General features: G+C 33.8%; 1 long non-coding RNA gene across 3 annotated transcripts in view; it reads right to left on the reverse strand.

Moving 5' to 3' along the window:
- The window catches only part of LOC101750820, a 571,434-nt gene that overhangs the window by 185,927 nt on the left and 361,691 nt on the right, over positions 1-23,816 (reverse strand). The gene's annotated exons all lie outside the window — the stretch shown is intronic.

The following is a 23,816-nucleotide window of genomic DNA, read 5'->3' on the forward strand; positions in this document are numbered from 1 at the left end:
TTTTGGTAAGCGTTCTTATTCTGAAGAATAATCCTTACTCATAATTCCACTTGAGATCTCTTATTCTTTTATTGAACCAAGTTCAATTCTAGGGGACATATTCTTTGAATCCTAGGTCACTAAATTTCCAACAAATCCAATGGATTTTCACTATGCTGATGTGATAATCAGCTGGATCCAACAGAAATGTTTACTTGTACTGATTCAAAACCCAGGGCATTAATTGAAATACTGGTTTTCTCTGAGTTTTAGAGGACTGAATTACACTAAGCGATAAAAAAAGTGTAACTTAGGTAACATTTTAAAGAAGTGGTAGCATTCATGCTTTTATTTTAATAAAATAATGTTTTACTACCTGTGTTATTAAGAATCTGTGAATAAGCTTCATTAAAATAGGTAATCTTAATGCAGTCAGCAAAAGTAGTCACAGAAGAGCTATTCACGCATATAAATGATTCTGGAAAGCTGCACTGTTTGTGCTACTCATTCTATGTTTTTAGATCCTTTTAAATTGATTTAACTGCAGAATAATCAATAGATTTCATCTCTCCTTCTCAAAGTACCTCCTGGTGACTAAAAGATAAGGCTTCTGGCTTTGCAGGAGATTCATGCAATAAAATTGTTGAATTGGTGAAATGCTAAAGAAATAAATGACCAGGACTCTATAATAATTTGCGATGGATCTAATCAGGAAATAATTTTTAATTATGGCTTTCTCTTTACTTCTGTTCATGGACACTAGAGGCTTTGGGGTATATTCGCTTACAAATTAAGAATGACATCTTACTGTTACTGGCAATTTCTTGTGATGCATTTCTAGAGGTATTTTAAGATTGAAAGTACATTTTCAGTCACCATCTTTTTTTCTTTTTGGGATGAACATTTGTGTTTCTTATATTAAATGAAATCAGGAGCTATTATTTTGATATACTGGCAAAAAATACAAGTCAGATGTAACTGTTAATGAATTTCTCAGTATCTTTCATAGCTCAGTCACCCACTTTCTCTCAGATGTTGTTTTGAGTGCATTCATATGATGTACCACAATCAAGTTCAGTCATGCAAAAGGCAATGGGCATGCATTTTTTAAAAACAACTGATAATTATTTTTTTTTTTTGAATGTAAAAGGTTATTACTGATGAGGTATACCACAGTATTTATACATTTGTTTTCCAAGAAAGAAATACACTTTATATCATTACAAAGCTCTTTGTTTTCATGTCACAAATATAAATTTGACTGATATCCCCAAAACAAGAAAACATTTTGATAGAGTTTCAACTCAGGAAAAACTGAGAGTACATCTTGCCAAAAGTCAGATCTCTACTGGGACTACATCTGCACACGGGGACATTTGCTTCATTTACAAAGGTAAACTTGCAGATTTTGGGATTCCTCTCTCTCCCCATCTCTATGCATACTTTACTCTTACCTACATTACAAATCAAAAAGAGACTTCATCTTCTTATTGCCACTTGTGAGAAAATGGATGAAAGGTGACATCTCTAGTGACCAAACATTTAGCAAGGGTCATGAAGCTCAAAGAAAATCAGATGGAAAATTACTGCAAGTTGGATAACAAAGAAACATAAAAGTCTTATAGACATAAGTTTAAATGTTTCATTAAATCTCTTCTACACAAAGGTGCCTTCTTGCTATTTATTTCATCATTCTTTTAGAAAATCTGTATTAGAAGTGCATTTCATCATATTTTCATAATTAAATCTTTCATTCTAGGAGCACAATCAGAGGTTAGAACTAAGCAAGCCTATTCTATGATTTTCAGTAGATTCCTTCAGTCATAAACACAAACATACTAATTATGTGCCATACCCGTCAATTAAAACAGCCCACACACATTTGTAATACACTAATTATAATGCAAATTTTGGGAAGGATATTCAGCATCCCACACTTCTGTGAGGAGTCTTGAAAGATGAGCCATTAAGCATACCCTTATGAATGCTTAAAAATCAAGCCTCTATTTGAAACAACATCATACAAAAAACTCCATTTTCTTATTTAAATTAGGATTCCAAATCAAAAACTATTCTGTCACTTGAGAATGCTACTTTGTGGTAGGTGTGCATGTGTTGTGCTTTTAAAAGAAACTACACCCAAGCCACTACATTCAGCAGCGATCACTTCATGGATAGAACCATACTGACAGAATTCAGATAAAATTGTTTTGTAATGCTGTCGTATTTTGTACTTCCTAAACATTTCATTAAGCACTGCACAAAAATCAGTCCACCAAAAATCATATACAAGCCCTGAATTTCACACAACTTGTAGAAGTTGTAAGTTAATATATAAAACCCTTGTCACAAAATAGGTTCAGGGTTAACTGAAAAGATGAGTAAGAGACGATAACAAGGAGCTACACACAGCAAAGAAAGGCTGATAACTGTGTTTTTTTGTGTAGCTAAGAGACAGCTAAGGAAACGGAATGATATATAAACAGCTGAGAGGTAAATTTTAGAGTTTGAGTCAGATTGCCATCTTCAATCTTTCAGCTGAGTGCAATAGCTCATGTTCATATGATTTCAAAATATACTGTTTGCACAACAGGGTGGATTTGTAGAACACTGCTTTAGTTTAGCTTTTTGTTTGAAATCAGTAATAAGTTACTGATATCTGTGGGAGTCACATTTGGCAAAATGACTACGAGCACCATGATAAACTCTATGGACAGTGCATAAGTGAAAGGAAGAAAAAAGTTATCACACATGCAGAGTAAGACAGAAATACAAGTAAGAAATATTTGTACATTGCAATATTTTCAGCGAACAAATGTTGAAATACAAGAGGAATTTCCAGAATACTGAAACTATTATCTTGCCCTATGCGAATTCTGTCATATACCAAAAGGGAAATCAGTTTCCCAATAAACTACATTCAGAATCACAAACCACTAAATACTGCCATTCCACAAAATAAATTGTTTCTGATGTGTGCAGTAGAATAAGAAAAAAGGGCAGTAAACTGTAAGTCACTCAAGACCAACTCTGAAACACAAAACCTAACAGGATTTAGAAAATAATTTTGTTAAGTTCTAGCCACAACGGAATACCTTCAGAATCTCTAAAAAATACATCATGCTGCAAAATAAAGATGAATGCAGTTCCAATTTTAGATGAAACGCAGAAATAGTGGAGTTTCTATCCAACAGTTCTTGCAACATTCAACCTAGAACTAAAAGTGCAATGCCAAGCCCTGTTTGTAAGCTTATGCTCCTCTTTAACTAGCTCATCAGACTACTTTACAGAGTTGTAAATTATTCATGCTCAGGACTGAGTATGAACTTCAACTACTTGTTGAAGATGAGATCATAACATCTGGAAGACAAAGATAAGATTGCCCATCATAGCCCCTATTTTATTCTTTGGGAGTTTCCAGCTATCCTGGAAATATTAGACTAGAGAATCATGAGGTCTTAATCTGAGAAAGTACTCCACAAGAACAAAGCATTGGTTTAATGACAGCCAGTATTGTAACTACTTTACTGAGCAGCTTGAAGAAGCTTCCACAGTTATAGCAAACAATGACTACAGCAAACAGTATTTTCCTACATGGATAGCAGCATCTCTCAGCTGAAATTAAACTGTGTTGGAATATAATGATGGGGTTGTTCAGGTACTCTACAGCTTCATAGAGGTACTGTCAGAGCTCTACAAGGCTCCTCAGTGAATGAGTTTTAAGTATTTGATTAATCCTATCTTTTGACTTGTACGTTTTAATTTTCAGATTGTGGATCAAAGTTACTATTTCTTTGACTGTGAAGACAGTTTCAGAATGTTGTCACAAAAGTAACTTCCTCATATTAAAAGGTACAAAATCAGACTAGAGTAACTGTGATGTATATCTGAATAATATTTGACAACCAGTTTGCCAGATTTCTTCTCCTTATAACCATGCTCCACCTCACAAGCAGGATCACTCAGACATTTTGTTTTGCTGAACAGGAATTTGGATTTAAACAAATGTCAAGACTAGTTCTTCAGCTGCCTAACAGCATGTCTGTGCACATATATAAAGAGAAAAAACAGTCCCAATTCACCCAGTGCATTGTTGCAGTTCTCAACAATTATCACTTAAAAGCAATTTAATGCCTCTAATATGTTTGTCAAATGCATAGTTTTTGGTGTCTCTTCCGTAGGCATGCTCCAAAACCATGCAGCCACTGACCAAGGAAATAACATCTCCCTGCGCTAATGCTAATATTTCTTACTCTAATTTCAAGTAGAGAAACATCTATTGTCTTTGCATTCCCAACAGTTAAAAAATTTTCTATTCACCCATTTAAAATTTCCCCAGGGGTACATATTAAGACATATTAGTCAGAAATGTGTCCTATTTGTTCACTGTCTTTTCGTTTATTTATTTTTATTATCTGATAATATGCTAATACAGATAGCAGTCATTCTTGTTCAGTCAACTTATCTGCAGCCTTTTTAGCAACTGTCATTTCATGAATTAATTTACAGAAGTCTTAAGGAAACACAGTCCTTTCTATGGCTTTAAACTGTACAGATAAGACAGGCACAAATTTTCAGTCTATTTTTATGGCATTATAAGAGAAACAGATTAAGATAATGGCTCATACAGAAAGCACTTAATTGCTGAAAAGAACTATTCTATCAAAAATATTACTTGGATGCAGTATTGATATGCAGAAACAAGCATCAATAAGAAGAACCTTCCAGTGTTATACAGAGTGGTCAACAGACCTTAGATATTTGCCTGAAATTAGAGTCTATTATGCTTAAGGCTATGTTATAATGACCCCATCAGATCCCTTTGCTCTCAAATTAGAGAGTTAGGGCAAAGCGTTTCATGGAGACTACTTTTCCCACAGAAGTTAGGTTTTGATATAGTTGCTTAATAAATTCCAGGAACATTTCCATTTCAGTTCATGTCAGCTGGATAGGATTTTGACAAGAGTGAAAAAGAACTCTTCAACAGGACAAAGAGGTTAAAAGAATAAAAAGTGCATTTTTGTTGAAATTTCCAGCAAGTCCCTGTTCTTAAAGCAATTCTTACATTTACGGGACAGATCATGATTTAAGGGTACCTCTGTGTGCCCACTGGAAGGAAGAATGAGTTCAGTCAACAAGCTTGGGATGAACTATGACTATTTAGAATACAAATTACTTTATTTATTTATGTTATGTGGCATTGCATCCAGGGACAGCAAAAATGGCAACATATATTCTTTCTCAAGCTAACAGATCAGTCAGGATCTTCACCTTCTTGTATAGAGAACGTCAACTGTGACAAAGCATGCAAATTTAATTTAATGCTTTAATGATTTGTGTCTTATTCATTAGGGAGCACGCATGGCAGTGTTTTTTTTTTTTTTAATTAAATTTGCACAATGTGACTTCTGACTATTTTGAAGTCAAACAGATTGTTTGCAATTCATAAACATATCAAAACCAACATCCTACTCTTTCTGCTTACATTTTCCTACACTACTGCTCTTCAGCAGATGGCTAAAGAATCAAATTAAGAGATTATTTCCTAGCAGGTACTTTCCATAGAACATTTTCTCCTCATCCTTGGGTCAAGACTATAGGGTCTCATTCTTGTCAACTTCTCAACTAGAGAAGTTCCCACTGGAACTAGTTCCCACTCAACTAGAAGACAAGACTGAGACAAGAAAAGACCTGCAGAGTCCTTCTGAAAAAAGCCTAAAGATGAATTAATGGCATCATGGAAGTCAAATGTTAACTTTGCATATCTCAGCAGAGAAAATCAACTCAGTTATCTCAGCCCAAGTTTCCTCAAGTTACATATTACTGAGAGTATGTTTATAAAAATTCAGTTCAGCTTTTAATAACTTCATAATCAGAATTTTAATGCTAACTTGAAAGACTATCGGGGATGTAATTAAGCAGTGAAACTGCTGCAGTCAATTGCTGATTCCACTTCTTAGGTCAGTTAAAATGATTGCTCTTTTTCTTGGAATTCTTTTTATACAATACACAATTTAAAATTTGGTTTAGCTTAATTTTTTTGTGTTTTTTTTTTTTTTTCCATCTTTGGATTTACAATAAGTATGTCAATGATGCTTCTTTGTTCAACATGCAATAAACTAGGTTCTAAAATGTATACCTAAGAAAAGACAAGAAGTTAATAAGTGTAGAAAGGTGCATGATACTATAGAAGCACCCTCATTCACTCAATTCAGAATTCGCTGAGTTTATATTTATATTTATAGCTGGTCAAGCTGCACTTGGCCCAGATAACCGGGGTAGGCTGTATAGTAAATATCTATTGATTCTTTCCTTCTTCCTTTATTTTACTTAGGAAAGTTATTTTAACCTCTGAAAAGGAAGATTATTTAAATCACTTTTGCATAAATAACATATTTAAATCTGATCAAATCCTTAGATTTGGCTTGCGTGCTGCAATTCTTGAAGCTACCCCTGCTGTGACTCAATCAAATTTCAGCTCTTATCTTTAGACACAATCTAATCAAGTCACGTCTGATTTTTTCTTTCTTGCTGCAGTTTGCCTGAAGAAGCAAACATTTGTTGGTTTTTTTTTGTTTTGTTTTTTTCTTGGTTTTTTTTTTTGAAAGTGGTATCACTCAACTCTCATATCAAATAAAGAAACCTGCAGAAATATACCAAGAAAAATTCACAATCTGTTTTGGAGCAAGAAACAAATATTAACTAAGGAAAGGCAAGAATAGGTGCCATAATATAAATGAGCGGTGAGTAGTTTAGTTTGCATTCTAATTGATACCTGTGGTCCCAGAGAAGCCTAGTGGAAACATCCATTTGTCCTCCCTGTATAAAATTACATACAATGTACAATGAAGTAAGACAGCCTCAAAGCACTTAAAATAAGATCAAAAATGTTTTAGAGCAGTTGTATCCACAAAATAACTAAGTTTTTTAGTTAGGATTTGGTCTCCTGCCTCTAAATCCATGTACTTGAGTATAAGAAATATATTGCCCACCCCAGATCAAGCTTTTTTCCTGGAGAAACGCCTTCGTATGTTCATTTGTCATGAACACCATACTAAGGTTGAAATTTTCATGAATATTACTTGAAAAAAAATATTAGAAAAAAACGCAGGAATTCTTACTCCCTTGTAATTTTATATAAAAGACTATCATCACTTGAACTTCCAGTTTACAGTGGTGCAAGCAACAAAGTATAATGTTTTGCACTCTTCTCCACAGTGATCCATTGTTTTTAGAAGTGAGTTGTGTCACAGAGATCTGATACAAATGGATTCTAGATTCAGAATCCATTAGGATCCACAAAGTTACTTTGTGAAACATCCTCACAAAGACATTGTGAGTAAGAACACAAGTGACAGGAAGCAAGAATGGAAAGACAGCAAGTGACAGATGGAGACTAGATGATGTCATGAAGTCCCCTCTAACACCAAGGATTTTATAGAAAGAAAACAAGATATTAAGATTTTCTTTAATGCCGCAGATAAAGAGTTAGTGTGTGCAAGATTGGTGTTTCTTTAATCCTAGATTGAGTAACTAGTATTAAAGTCAACCCTTATCATTGATTTAAGTTACAAACAGATGAAGATTTATGGTCTTATTTCTGTCATAAGACATTTAACAGCTAAGAAACTGGCATAAGGACACTATTAGACATGAAAGAGAATCAAGAAAAAAATAATCTAGCTCAAAAACGCCTCTCATGCTAAATAACAGAAAAAAAGATTAAACATAAAGCAAGAATCAGTACAAATGAAATTAGAGTTGCTAAAGCAGCCCAAAATAGGAGTAAAATAGAAATAGTGATGAAATAAAATAGAGTAATGCAATTAATAAGATGGCTCAAAAGGACCAAGGATACAATTAACATTAATCTTCTCACGTTTGTTTAGGTTTTGTGATCAGGGCAAACAGGCAACTTTGCATAATATTATCTACATAAATTAACAGGAATTAGCACTGCAGTGCTTCACAATAATCAGTGTAATTATTTTAGAGAAAAAGAAAATCTATTTTTGAAATTGGCTTAAATTTTCAAAACCTTAAAGTAGTCATCAATATCTTTATCTCTATTATTTTGAAGAAGCTCTTCAGATTATAGCAGTAAAATGAGCAAACTACTTTTAAAAATGTTATTTTTTAGCTTTATAATGCTATTTTAGATGTACCACTTTTTTTTTTAAGACATCAGATATAATCCATTTTTACTTATATGTACTTTTTTATATATATGCTTTATATATACTATATATAGTTTTATCCATCTATACTTTTATTTAAAAAAAGAAAAAAACATGTAATCTTACTGTTTTCATACTGCTTGTTCCCATAAAATTTCATCAACAGGACAAATTTACCATGGTGACCTAATTAGGAGCAAGTATGACTAGCTTATCTTCCATACTCCTTGGAGAGCACAGCAGTATTTGGTTACTATTAGGTGTTCTCTCAGAGATGACTGTACTAAAGATATTTCAGGAAAAAAATAAAATTATGTACGGATTACGGTAAACAGAGCTTTGCCCAAACCTCAGCATGGCTACTTGCTCCTTTTTTTCAGGGTTTCGTGTAGCAGAATAAAGCAGGATGTTATGATGCTGTATAAAACACTTTCCTGCTTTGAGTATACATACCAGTTAATAACAAAAAAGTGCATGAGACACTTTTTAGTTTAGTACTGAGAAGACTGATGCAAAAGAAAAATGAAAACATTTTGCATGGTCTGTGTAAACTCATTAGTTTAAAAAAAGAAAACAGAACGGTTTACACTTTTCTTACAAGGCCAGTAGGCAAAGATATCTAGTTTCAGTTGTTAGAAAAAATGCCTCAGTTTTCTGCAAGCCAGGAATTTAAAATTTCTTTGTACTAGTGCCCCAGTATTAGTTCTGAAAATCCAATTTTCTTAGTGCAGCTCAGCACAAACAGTAGCACAAAGAACCTGCACATTTGATGCATGTGCAAAAACACTGGTCTACAATCCCCTTTAGAAAAAAACATTATGGCAGCAAGCATGCATCAAAATATCATTAAAATTCAGTGGAAGTCAGATGAATAATTCCTATTACATCTCTGGAAAATTTCAATTAATAAGCTTGGGAACACGGAGGCTAATAAGTGAAAATGCAGTTATTTTTAATTAAAAGGTACAATGCTAGTAAAGACTGCAAGCAGCTGAAAGCACATACAAGGCAGTCATCAACTAAACAACTATATAACTCCTCAGAAGACTGTGGCCATTTCCTAAAATTCCTTTAATCAGAATTACCTGCTTGTTTATCCCAGCAGATTACAAAAGATCAACCAAGTCACACATTTTGGGAATGGTTAATATGTTCTTCTAGAACTAGGAATGTTGACAGTACATATACAGAGGATTTCTCTACTACTGCAGAATATGGTGACACGTTAAACAGCATAGCTTTTACTCTTCCTAGCTTTCATTTAGAAAGAAGAAAATTAAATTGCTTACGGAAAAATAAATAAATTGTAAAAATTGAGATTTGCAACCTCATGAACGATTAAATGAACAGGAAATGTTTGAAACGTTCTCTAGAGATTTTTCTTTTCAAGTGATGGTCTTATTCTTACTTATATTTTGACATAACATATAGAAATAATACATTTTTAATTGTTTTTACCTTTTTTTTTATATACCCAATGTGAAACTACCTGTATTACTACAACAATAAATAATTTGATTTGTTTATTTTTTGTTAAGAATATCCTAAGGGGAAAAGCAATAAGCTTCTGTGCGACTTAAATGGTGTATGACTGAAATGTGAATATTTACATGAGAAGCCATACATACACCTAACGCGTTCTTTAGCCATATCCGCCCATTATCCAGTAATTTCCTTTAAGAGTCACTTATCCAAGTTTGAGTTTACATTAGATTTCTCTCTTGAAATAATACGTCAAGTTCAGCAATCTTCGGTATATGCATGTATTCCACAAAAGACAATCAAATCTCAGGTGCTTTTGAACATGTCAAGTATTGAACTAGTTTTACATTTAGATTCATAAGCAGAACAAAGAGAACTGAGTTTCTCTAGCCCATGGAAAAATGGTTTAAAGCAATTCCTCTGCCTGTGGCTGAAAAAAAAAAAACACATTTGTAGGGCTATAAATTAACTTCAAAGTTTAAAATGTTATATATTTTAGACTTCATAGAAATATGTTTCTACACCATGAAGATACAATATTTTTTAAGTATTAGATAAATTCCATAAAACGCACACCTTTTATTTCACAACTATAGTAAGGAATTGGATGAAAGTATGCAGTTTTACCATTCAGAATGGAATGCAAGAGGCTATAAAGTGGTACTTCATAGGAGGAAAACATTAGAACTTAAGCAGAAGGTTTGAATATGTTGTCTGGGAAAGCACAATCTGATAAAGAATTGCACATGTATTTTTGAAGAAGTCAAATAAACTTTAAGCTGACTGAATCTTTTCAATCCCTTGCCTCACAAGGGATTCCCATCTGTAAACGAATGGAGAAAGCTATTGGTTTTTGTTGTTGTTTTAATCTATTACAGTATCGCATTGCAACGTGTTGTACCTGCTAAACATGGTCAAGTATAAAATTATTTTCCTAAAACAATTTTTTATGAAAGCAAAACTTGAGAAGCTCATTGACTATTAAGGACATCAGACTGCGCTGCTAAGTTTTCATACTAATTAAGAGAAATGAACTTGATTATAAAAGACAAAAGAACAGAGGGTAAAATGTAAGGCTGATCAAACCACTTGTGTCTATTACTAAGATTAGTTAATCCATTGGTACTCTATGGATCTAATACAGGACTGCAAGGAAGCAGTAATTTAGAAATGCCTAGACACGTTACTCTGAATTAAGATTTGATCTTCAAGAATAATAGTTGTGTCTTGTACCAGAAGGATCAATATTTTCTGTTTCTAATTTGAATATATTAGAGTGTTCATGAAAGGAATAAGATTAAACATACATACATCCAGCTAGGTTAGGAATTAGTTCCTGGAACTAACTATTCACACGTCCCTTTCTGGTTTTGTTGATATCTCCACAGCTCTGTGGCTGTACGGCCTTCTCACGTGCACCAGGCTTGTAGTACCACAGACAAACAACTGCAATGACACGGAAGAATGTATCTAGCTAATCGAAATATATCAGTTCAGAACTGAACTCTTAGGATGTTGTTGTTGGTATTCTTCCTACCTAACAGGAAAATTCTGTCAACCAAATCCAGATTATTTGGGTACCACTGGAATTTAATTTCTTATTTCTATAGCACCAAAAAAATCCTACTAGGATTTATAAAAGGAGCATTAGAGGCTACTTCTATGTTCTACTAGCTTTTAATCACCCTACATACTTCCAAAACAACAGTAAAACAGTGCTCCATATCCAAACAGAAAAGCAAGTAATTAATACACAGTATAGTCCCTGTTTTCTTGTGAATCATCAATAATCCCTTTCTAAAAAGAAAACCAACTTCATGTGCCAGTTTTTCAAGCACAAGTCTAAAGTACCTTTGAATGGACATCAGTATTTTTGCTTCCTGCAGATTCCAGGAGTTTCAAATTACAGAACATTAGTGTCTCTTCCTTCTGCACTAGTCCTCTGCTTGATTTATGTTTTGAGAGAACACTACAGGTGAATGGTTAGACTAGAAGATCCTGGAGGTCTCTTCCAACCCTTGCAATTCTATGATTTTGAGTTGTACAGTGACACAAGCACAAAGTTGCCAGCATACAGAGGATCTGCGTGTATGTGGATTGCTACTGAACATCAGAGACTTCACAATGCCTATACTTGGCTGTGAGGAGACAACTCCCCCATCCTCCTCAGATATAAACATTACCCAAAAAGCATTAGCAGAAGATGTCATTGCTTACATCCATTTGTAAAAGCCTGCCTGTTAGACACAGCCTTAGCTACCTCAGACTTCATTAACAAATCAATACAGACTGTATATACAGGATTCTGTAAGTATCATAATAAGGTAGAATATATTTTATATATTTTGAAACAGGACACAGGCCTGATTACTGAGAATGTACTTAAATCTAAAAGGGATCATTTAAGCATTTCTTTGTAAACTGTATTAAGTTTGTTCCCCCAGTATGACACACAACAGGCAAAGGCAGCTAACAGCAGAATGCAACTATGTATTGCATTTCTGTAACTTTTTGCTTTAAACAGAGACAGCTTTACAAATATTAAAAAAAAAAAGTTGTAACTATTAAGTATACTTGTACAAACATCACACCTAAGGATCATACTGACTGCTTAGAAATACACAGGGTAAAATCTCTCTTTGCTGTGGCTAGTAGCATAGCTTCCGTATAATTCAATTAGCACAGAATTTCTCGGTGGACTGGAAGAATCATTATAGATGGAGATCTGATGTCATACACATAAGTTAAAAGGAGAAAACAATTACATTTTTTCCCCCTAGGTGAGTACAAATTGAAATAATATTTGGCAGCTACTGATGATGCTAACTTGCTCAGAGTACAACAGCTGAGCTTCTGGTCTTCCTTTGCCTTTTTACCTCTAATAGCACTCCCATGAAAATAATTTTGTGGACTACACATTCACACAAATAATCAGATGTCAGAAAATTGACTGTAAATTATTGTTGGCTTAATTATTATATTATGCATTCTTAAATGAAGAGCTTTTTTCCCCCTATACAGTATACAGACTCTGTTCTTCTTTCAATTCCTCAGACAAAATTGCAAAAGCTGTCTTAAAATCCTGGGATTTACACCAGAGGAAGAAAAAATGTACATATGCTCCAGCAAAGCCAGAAAAATTGTAAAGATGATTTCTGCTTTTTCTGTGTATACAGAAATATTGTAAAAGTACAATACCTTGCTAGTCTTTTGTAAAAGATTGTCCCTCTCCTACAAAACTTCTAATGTCTGACACCATCATAATCACAGGGATATTTGTTATGTTACGAGCTTCTTTCTATCTCTTTAATACACCCATCCTTAGATAAATACAATAATAACTAGCACTGAGCAATTTTGTAGTGTTAAAACTGCATAAGTAATAGAGGTGTTCTTTACAGAGTGCCTTCTTTACTGCTATATTGCAAACTAACCCTAAGGACTCTTAATGACAAAGTGGGCAGACTCTGGAAGTCTGTGGCTGAATCACTCAGTTTTCTTCTTGGAAGTAAATGCAAAGAAGTGGCAATTACATGGTGCATTGGGAGAGATACGCACTGCGTTCTTGCAGCTATATTTGTACAGTGCAACTACAGAAAGTACAGAAAATTCCAATGAAAAATAAAGGAATAACAGAAGGCAATAATTGGAGTTTATGATAGTATGGGGAGACCTGCATGTCCAGAAAGAGTGATTAACTAAATTAAGATCAGAACCTACTGAAAGAGGAAGAAAATTATATTTTTATACTGCTTTTGTTTTGTTCCTCCTACCCCTCCATCTTTAAACTACAGGAAGTCACGTGCTAGTGATTATCTCTTTAGGGAATAGAGCATGCTGTAGGATAGAAATCAAAATTCCAGAGGTAGTGACTATCTATAAATAAGGTGTCCACAGAATTTCTGATCTACTGCTATCTTTAATAGTATTTTAGCATTAGTCTCCTTGCTTTCAATCTAGACAAAACTACCTTCATTTTCCCATAGCATAGGAAAGACTACAGGAATTATACATGCTACATCACTGTTGTCTTTGATTTGCTTTTCTGCTAGGATAAATAGGATTTTATGTAAGTGACTGGAAGATGTTATTCCAGATGGTATAGGATTAATGAGTTTACAAACCCTAACAAACTGTAGCAGCTGCAAAAACTAGAGGTTAAAAACCTGAGCACAATAGAAGGAAAAGAAGATTTGAGGCAAATCAATGATTCTGACAATTTTGTAGGACCATAGACTGAGAGTAAGCTCAGTTCTCCACGATCAGGTCTCAGGACTGACAAGTTGTTCCAAACTCAATTCATGGCAACCAACTCGGAGAACATTTTCTGCGGTAGTGACACCTCCCTGTCAACTTTGTTCTATTAATAAGCCACATTTTTCATTTTTAACATGATCTTAACAATAACAGTCATCTTGATATCATCAGGTAGTACAGAAACAAATGTGCAACTTGCCATAGAAAAGGTTAAACAGTAGACAGTGAAGGTAACATTCCAGATGCACAGATGAAACTACCTTACTTTCTTTTACTAGCTCAGATTTAGAGACAACAAGAACAGATAAGTGTATTTGGTATAGGAATATATGTTTACTTTTACATCACTTGTACCTTCAGACATTTTTGTTTTCTAACCATAAGACTAGAAAGTTTATATGAATTTGTTTGGTAACAAAATGCAACACAGCTAAGATTTTTTACTGCTGATGTCAAGACTTGTGTTCATTCATCCATTCCAAACTGCCTGTCTTACAAAGCGTCCCAATTTTCATGCATGCAGTACAAAAATAGAAGCAAGGTGGTTTAGTGAAATTTATTCTGTAACACCCTCACTTGGACATAATCTGCACACTCTCTTCTTTCATTGGAACCCCTCAAACTAGGGGATCATTAAGTTTCCCTCAGTGGATTTTTTTGTTTTGCTTGTTATGAAAAGCTAGATAAGAGTAATAGGCATCTCATGGAACTGCCATGGGACAAGAGAATAGTTTCTTGCCCTACTCTAATTAGAACATGAATCCTGCTGAGTTTAATTATTGTCTTGTTACAGATTTGACAACAGAGGCAACATACTAAAAAAAAAAATCTGCTTTTTTGTTATGGAGCATAATTTTAACTTTTCATATGACTAGAAAAATATTAAGAATAGCTGTGTTTATTACTATTTTAAAGTGAGGACAGTTACCTTCTAGTATTTAAATCCTTTACTTGGATATTTACTAATTTACAATTCTGGTTAACAATTCTTCACAACAATATAAAGATTAATATGAGAATTTTATTTGTAAACATAGATGTCCCGGATTCAGCCTACTTAAATTAATATAAATGGAAATGCATTTATAACACTTGATGTTTTATCCCCACTGAAGTTTCATGATGCATAGCAGTGATATTCTGGAATCAAATAGATTTTGATTATTTATATTCATGTATTTCAGATGTTGATTAATAAAGAGGTAAATTTGGAGACTCACAAATAGCAGTGGAGTAACATGCACACTAGACATGAAAATGAATTGTTTTAATGATATTTCCACCTTAAAACATGGAAAAACAAAAATTAATATTTATCCCCTGTTCAAGTTCATGTTAGAAATAAAAAATTGTCTTTTATTTCAATGTTATTTCTAATGGTCCACTTCAGCAGTTACCTTTAAAAAATACTGCCATTCCTGACTGCAGTCAGGACATTCATTGCTAGATTTAGTTGTATCTTAATAGCAAACAAAGTATGGGTTTGGAAGAGAAGTGCTACACAGCCCTTAATTTCCAGCTGTTCTGATTTGAAAGCACTGCCATGGAGCTGAAATTTATCTGTAAATAGTATTCAGCAATGGAAAATCTTCAGATGTATGGGAAAAGTGAATATTTAATTCTAATGAAAGATATTCTGTTAAGCTAGAGAAAGAACTTTAGTTTGTACATCAGAAGGTAATTGACAGTCTTGAAATCCATTCTGACAACCACAATCATCACACCATATAGAAACTTCAGAGGAATCCTACAGCATGTCTCTGATTACAGTTTCTCAAAACCAAAGCCATCAAAACAATATTCTCAGCCAACTGCGCTAACATCTCTTCTGTTTTTGCAAGAATTTGTACAATATTATTTAAGGTCACAATGTCTGATTTGATTTTGTCGTGATTTCAGTAGAGGCAGACAGCCATTGAGTAACTGATGGATATGTTTTACTGTAAATGTAGTTTGATTGTACTTTAACTAGGTTTACTGCAATGTTTTGAAATAAAACAGCGTTCTAGCAGAAGGGATGAAAATAATTTCTACATTTCTGCTTCTACAGAATCCACACAATGTCTTTGAAATAAATCCTACAGAAACAGCGATTCATATTACTCTTGACTTTGTTACTCCTTTTCCAAAAGATACTTCAGGCAATTAAATTTACTAGTTAATTTGACTGGGAAAAAAAAAGGAGAATCACAGACAATCACTCCAAATAAATGAAAAAACAGATGCAGTTATTACTCTTAATTAGTGGTCAGCTAAAAAAAAAGTACTTGACGGTTCAGATTGAAAACAGTATAAAAGCTGAAAAAAAATCAAAGCAATTCAAAAGAAGAGTTTTGGTTTCAAGGAACTGATAAGTCAAGACCTTCTATGGCAATACACATGTACTAGTCTAACTTCAAAAGCAGAGGTAGTTCAGCTCAGCTTATTTGTATCATGGCACGTTTGTATAAAAATTGCAAATGAGAATTAGATACACTGACTTCAAAGAGCCTACTCCTGAAATTACAGTCTGAAACATAGTTAATTAGCTGACCGAATTCATCTATTTAGGTACTGCATTTAAACCCAATTCTGTGGTGTGGTTACTTTGCATTATTTCTTACAAGTACTTCATTTCTGATCCTCTCAGAAGACAATAGTTTTCCATATCACTGATGAGTATACCTGAATTACAGGTGAAATTATATACTACATTTCCAAAAAGCTACAAGAAAATAAAACACTACTTGTATTCATAAATACATCTAAATATATGTTCAGCTGTTATTTGGAAGGAAGATCATTTTCATAAAGCAGAACCTTTGCACAAGTCAGAAGTTCAGAAAACAGCAATAGCTAAAAGAAGTTAAAAGAAGTAATAGCTAAAAGCAGAGCTTCATTTGATAAAAATTCAATTTATGGATCTGTGCGATTAATACCAACTGTGAACATACCTTTGCAAAACTAAAGAATAAAATGAGATTACTTCGGTTTCTACAGCTTATTAGCATCTGAGACTTCCCTACTGTGTTAAAGAGATCCTTGAGGGACACAAAACTAGAAAGCTGTCTCATGGTGATATCTCAGCAATGTAGTTAAATGCATCTTCCAGGAATGCAAAGCAGAATGTTCTTCAGTGTACAATAAGAATGAATTTAGTACAAATAATTCCATTTGCTAATCAAATTAGCTCGTATGCTGTTATAAAGAGTATGAACAGCAAAGACAGTATACTAATGCCACTAACTTCTGCTGAAAACAGTATCGTACAGGTGCTAACGGCATTACATTTTCTTTCTTTGTTATTGGTGAGATACAAATACTACTGTCTAATAAAGGCTGTCAACAAAAATAACCTGATATGGAAGTCAAGTTTGCTTCACAGGGTTCAGTAATTTCTCAGAAGCATTGCAAGGACAGACTAGGCATTATGAAGGTTAGAATGAGTTGAGAGAAAAGAAACAACATGAATTTCTGCATTATGTATACTGCATATAAAAGACAGATGAAGCTCTGTTAAGTGGAAAAGTACAACTGCCTGCATTAATTACCTTACTCTGCATCCTGTTCTGCTATTTTTAATTGTGTCTCTACAATTCCAAAACACAAACTACCTTCAAGCTTTACACTTGGGTTTGAAAAAGACAGTGTGAAATTACAACCTTTTCTCTATATACCTATAGAGTATAGCAATGAACAGACCTCACTGGTATTTTCCTCGATCAGTGCAACATTCCCTATACTATCTTCATTCACTGGACATTTCACATACTGCAAATCAATTTTTCCTTAGTCCTATACTCATTCGCAGATCTTATTTCTTTGATGGTGCAGTATAAATGTAATTGTGCCAATCTCAAGATGCCAAAATCATACCTTTCAAAAGACAAGTGCTATTATTTTTGTTTGCATTTTTTTAAAACATAATTCAATTAAAGCATAGTTTCACATACAGTTTCATTGAAAGCAAACGTTAACAAGGTTAGCATAAGAAAATGAATATAGTGCCCTCTCCACTCTTGAGTGAAGAGCTTAAAAAAGAAAAAAAAACATGCAAGCCCAAATAAATGCCATTCCTAGAAGCCTTTGGGGAGGTTGGTATTTCAAATGAAGCAACTGCGACTGCCAGAGATGTAATTAAATTCTGTATTTAGCACGCTGCTGGCTGAAAATATACTGCAGGGCATTTTCCTGTCCCATCAGGGGTTTAAGACCTACGTGTTTTCATTCCATAAGAAGTGCTCAAAAGCACTATTACCTCCAAGTCTTCTGACTTTTTTTTTTGGATTTTGTTCTAGAACAGATTATTACCTCAAATTTTGAGGTCAGCTCTGACAGACGATGAGAAAATAATCACTGTTTCAGTTTTTAAAATGCCGGTTTTCTAGTCTGTTTATAAAAATACATTTATTAAATATTTAGAGTTCACTTAAATAATTAACATGAAATGTTAAAATCATGCTACACGTACTTCAAGGTTTATTTACCTTTTGAAATTTCAAGTCTTGTATCTAAAGCTGTATTTATGAAGAATGAATTTTGCAAGATGATTTTATTTTAGAAAAACACAAATTTATGTGAAGTATTCTGGTCAGATTCTGTTGGTGAACACAAGAGAGGAAACAATAAAGAGTGGTTATATGAAATGACTGAGAGTATTCAGCAGATGGTTGATCGTACGCAGCGATGACATTTCAGGGAATGAAGGTTTCAGTAGCCAAAGCAGCTGCAGATAAAACCTGATTTCCAACAGAGTTGGATGCTTCATTAGAGAATGGACTTGGTTTCTCATCATCCACTCCCACTGATGAGGTACCAGTGGCTCTTCAATGCATTCTTCTCTGGAGACACACGAGGAATGCAGTGCATTTGGGGATGTACCATTCAATAGGAACCTTAACTCACAAAAAGCAGTTCGAGAAGCTCCCAGCTATGAATGGATGCTCCCAGCCACATGAAGCACTATCTTCTCAAAATGGAATAACTTTACATCACTAAGTGACAAAATAAACACGTTGTTTTTTTCCCCCTAATCTAAAATAAGGACACAAATCAGAGACTTTGTTTTCATTTTTTGTTGCTGTTGTTTGTTTTTAGTAACACTGAGATTTCTGCCTCAACTGCTGAGATTTTTGCCTCAAGTGGAATTTAAGTCTTTAGCAGAGTCTTCAATTCTCAGGTCCACAAAAACAAAGAAGAAAAGGGAATGCAAACAGAAACAGCAATAGTGAATGGATCATCTGTAACACCAGGACTAGGCTGTTTCAAAATATACATATCTTGTACTGATATTAAAGGAGGACATGGTAGAAGCCTTAAAACTGGTACTCTAGCATTCAAAATCTAAATGAAATGCATTAACATGAGTTACATGTTCCCACATTACTGACATTCTCACCGCTTCAGGGCAGAGGAAATTGGAAAAGAAAAGCATAATAGCAAAGAACAGAAAGAAATGGAATGATGAAGAAAAGAATACAAATACACAAGACCAGGCAGCTTTGCCGAACGGATCAATATGACCTTATGAAATCAGAGTCATGTCATATTAAGCTGAAGTCCAAGTGCTTAGTCTGTGATTTGCTAGAGAAAACAGGAGATCATGAAAGGAAACCTTGAAAGCTTACAAAGTTAGTTTTATGGTTGTCTCACATGAACTATGACATCTGTTGCTCAGACATAGACAATACTACAAAGCACATCCGCAAATTCTTCGGGCTAGAGCTGTGTTTGTGATCCAAATTCACAAATCAGATCCCGATTCAGCATATGCAAAGTGGTCTATGTGGTGGACAGCAAGATGCTAACAGAAACACATTTACCAGAAACTCAGATCAAATGATGACACTGGGTATGGCTGTACTTTTAACAACCATAGTATTCACAGATGCTACACTACACATGATCTTAGCCAAAAGGCCAAGTAATAATCACAGACCAACAATTATCAAAATGCCATAGACACACCTTGAACCACAATAAAGCTGTTAGTTTAGTAAATTTGGGTAAATGAAGTCTTACCTTAATTAATACCAGTGTGCCAGATATATAAAAAAAGGTATGAATAAGCATTATCTTAAAACTTGGGAACATCATATTGAATTATATACTCAAGTTTAGTCTTATTTACTGTCAATACAATATTGTTTTGTTAATCTAATAGATGTGATCCACTGAGAAGTCTTTTTTCTTACTGCTCAGTACCTCTGTTGAAACGTGATCATGCTGTTAGCTGAAAGCCTTAGAATTTTTTTGTAAGCTTTGTCCTAAGTTCGCAGTTCCTCTTAACAGAGGCTTCTGAGGGTTGCTTTGTCTGAACTTAACTTTACAGATTCACAGCATTGTGTTGCATAGTTTATGTGCAATAACAATTTTTTCTAATTGATCTGTGTCCACCACTACTTGGTTTTATGCTTATGTTTGTATAGTATCACCACAAGTTTTCAATTCAAATGTAAGATGTGGTACAAAAGAATACAGGCCTGGTATAATAGAGGCCTTGAGAGCTGGAGATACACAAAGGTAGTGGGGAGGAACACAAGCATGGGATGACTGTAAGTGAGACAGAGCATTAGCATCTGAAATATCATGACTAGAAGTCACTTGCAGCGATGGTTAAAGAAAAGTGGAAAGTGAAGGAGTACAACATTGCTAAGTGGACACACAAAGTCCATTAGTATAGAGAACTTTTCCTGTGTAGATATATTCTCTTTCTGTATTAGACACTGACTTATAATGTTTAGCCTATTAAAATTTCAGTTACAGTAAAAAAAAATCTTTATATTTAACACGTTTTCCTTAGTCCATAAACAAGATTTTGAGTATAACAACTTATATAAAGTAAATAGCATTTGGAAGCCATGCAGGAGTCAACATAGATGTCTCTGTAAAGCAGTTAGCACCTCTGATTAGCAGCAGCTGTAAACCAACCTCATAATATTTTACAGTATTGCATACTACAAGCTATTTATTCCACAATTAGCCTCAGAAGCACCTAATTAAATTCCAACTGTAGATCTTTACTAATGAGGCAACAGTTTATCTCATGGAAACTACCTATTTTTAAATTTTTTATATTCTGACATCTGAGGTTTAAGAAAAATAAAAATACATTTTTAATGTAATGGTTTGGAGTTAGAAATTAATTCAGGAAATCTGACAATAAATAAGCTTTCCACACCATTGTTAATACAAATCAGACCTTAATGCTATACCAACTAATAGATTGTCCTACTGAGGTAACTACTACTAAAGCCTCTATTCTAAAGGAAAACTTTTCAAGCAGTCTATGATATTTTCTTTAGTTCAAGTCACTGCTAGTACAAGTACTGAATAGTTACTGTAGGTGAAATACAGGGATTTTACCTTCCTTAGAGCTAAGGCTATATCCACTGTTAAATATTAATCTTATATTAAAATTAAGGAAAAGGAATAAGGAAACATTTGCAGTCAAGATCTCTCTGGATCAACTTCTCTTGCATTTCTTTCCTGTATTCACATCCATTTTTTGTGGTCATGTTTTATTACCCGTATTCCTTACATATAAGGGGGAAAAAAAACCCAAAACTGTGAAAGCAGCATTTGTTCTAAGAAAACAAAAGATTCAGCATAGATTCAATGGAGTCAATGGAATTTAGTAGATAAGACTCAGAATCAGATTCTGGGTTTCAAAGTTGAATGCAAGGAAGGAAAAAATCCCCACAAGTATATTAGCACAATGTGGTATAAATCCATCATCTATAATGTACTGGATTGCTTTTAACTCTCAGTCTGAAACCAAATCGATTTCAACAGTTGGTGCTGGACAGAGAACAATTACTAACCTTCTTTTTTCTCTTTCCTGCTGCTTAACAGGGCTACAAATAACAACTGAAAATTACTCTCAAAGATCTACCCATGTGAAACCAAAGTAACTTAAATGTTCAAATATTATTTGGATTGCAATGTGTAATGTCTCTCAAATAGACAAGAAAAATATGGGCAAAATAGTCTATAGTCAGTTTAAGAGTCCCTTCTACATTTGCAATCATGTAAAATGATTTAGGTATCAATTTCAAAACGTTCAAATACAGGAAAGAAAGTTCCTCAGTATTATTAACATATTGTAGAACATTCGCCATCATCCTGGCATTTCAAAACGTTAAGTTTAATGAGCTAGCCAAGTAGTTATATATTTTTTTATTTTTATTTTTTAAACAGAAGGATGAAGTTTATTCTTGAGGCCGAAGTCTCAGTTCAAAGAGGCAATATTCAGGTGTTGGCACTGTTCTCATCTGCTCTACATTTTCAGTACGAAACAACTACCAACAGGATCCAGTTAAGTAAAATATTTAAGTATTAGCTCATGTTGAAGAGAAGATACGCAATTCTCATTTACTTTGTTGAATTGAAATTTATGCCTATAAATACGTGACACCTGTAACATAATATATTAGAAATATATTTGCTAGGGAAAAATCACAGTGTGTATTACAAAAGTGGCAACACACCTGTACTTAAAATCCACTTTTCAACTCAGTTCTTGGGTACGTATATAAAATACACATAGCATTTCCTTGGAATTTAGCCACAAAATTAAGGATTTCACTTTTCACTTAACTCTAGTAAATGTCCAGTAAAGTTAAGTTTGGGAGATTTCAGATCTCTGATGAGAGGAAAATTAATGGTGTGAGTGCTTACTGATGGCAGCAAAATATAATGACAACAACACTGATTTTTTTTTTGGTTCAAGATTTCAAAATGCAATTCTGCATTGTTGTTTTTTTTTTTCCTAGGAAATTAAAGCTTCCTACTTTTATAATATATGGAAATATCCATAAATATATTAAAATATCGATGAGTTTCTACCTCTCAGCTGGTGCAAATACCTAGTTTCTATGGCAATTTTATAGGGCACCTGCTGTGTTTACTTATCCAGCTGCATTTTTGAAAAGCTGACAAGTGATTTACTCATTATCATACAATCTAGCCAATTAACCTTACTTCCTCCCATTTTAGCACTAAAACAGCATAGTGTACTGCAGTTTGTTAATTACTGTTTTACCAAATAAACTAACTGTTGACATCCCCTCCTTTATCCTCATTAATGCTTGTTAAGTTCATCTGACGTATTAAAGAATATCACATATCTTGAAACAACTGTTATTAGAAAATCACTTTGACTGTATAGATTTTTTTCCAAATGATGTATCACAATGGCTGCTTATGAAAATAAACTTGTTTATTCAGCTAGCATTGCTTTGTATTCTGTACTTTAGAAATTCTTCAGAGGAAGTTCTGTCCAAAGGGACACAAGAAAGTGACAATACAACCGTTTCTTTTTGGTGTGTGACAAAACTTAATAATACTTAGTCTAGGTACACTACTGACACTGCGCTGCTTGTTATTCTCAGACTTCTAAGAGCTACTATTTTGCATCTACTGCTCTTGTACTGAACACATAATTTATTGTTTACAACGAACATGTGCTATATTACACTAAGACTGTTATATTCATAAAAATCTAGATTAGATAAAAAATTTCCAACCCTGTCCAATATCAGACTGAATTGGAGGAAAATTTCCTCACATTACACTAAATACATAATACAAAGAAAGTTAATTCCCATTTTCAGTTCTTGCTTCACTTAAAAAAAAAAAACACAATACTGTTGAGTTCTAAAGCCAAAAACAATTTTTTATGCACTACTATTTTAGGTCTGTTGTTTCATTCCATTGGTACTTAAGACACCATTGCTAGTATCTACTAACCAGGATCTGCAAGACAAAAGAATCAGGAATGAATTAAAATAGACTGTTTTGGTTTTTTTGGGTTTTTTTTTTTTTTTTTTTTTTTTTTTTTTTTTTTTTTTGAGGAGGCAGGGGTTATGCTTTGATAGTTTGTATAACTAAGTCATTTGTTACAAATGTTTACCGTGTATCTCGCCTTTTTTTGGACAGCAT

Source organism: Gallus gallus, chromosome 8 (genome assembly GCF_016699485.2).
Source record: "Gallus gallus isolate bGalGal1 chromosome 8, bGalGal1.mat.broiler.GRCg7b, whole genome shotgun sequence".
Taxonomy (NCBI): Eukaryota; Metazoa; Chordata; class Aves; order Galliformes; family Phasianidae; genus Gallus; species Gallus gallus.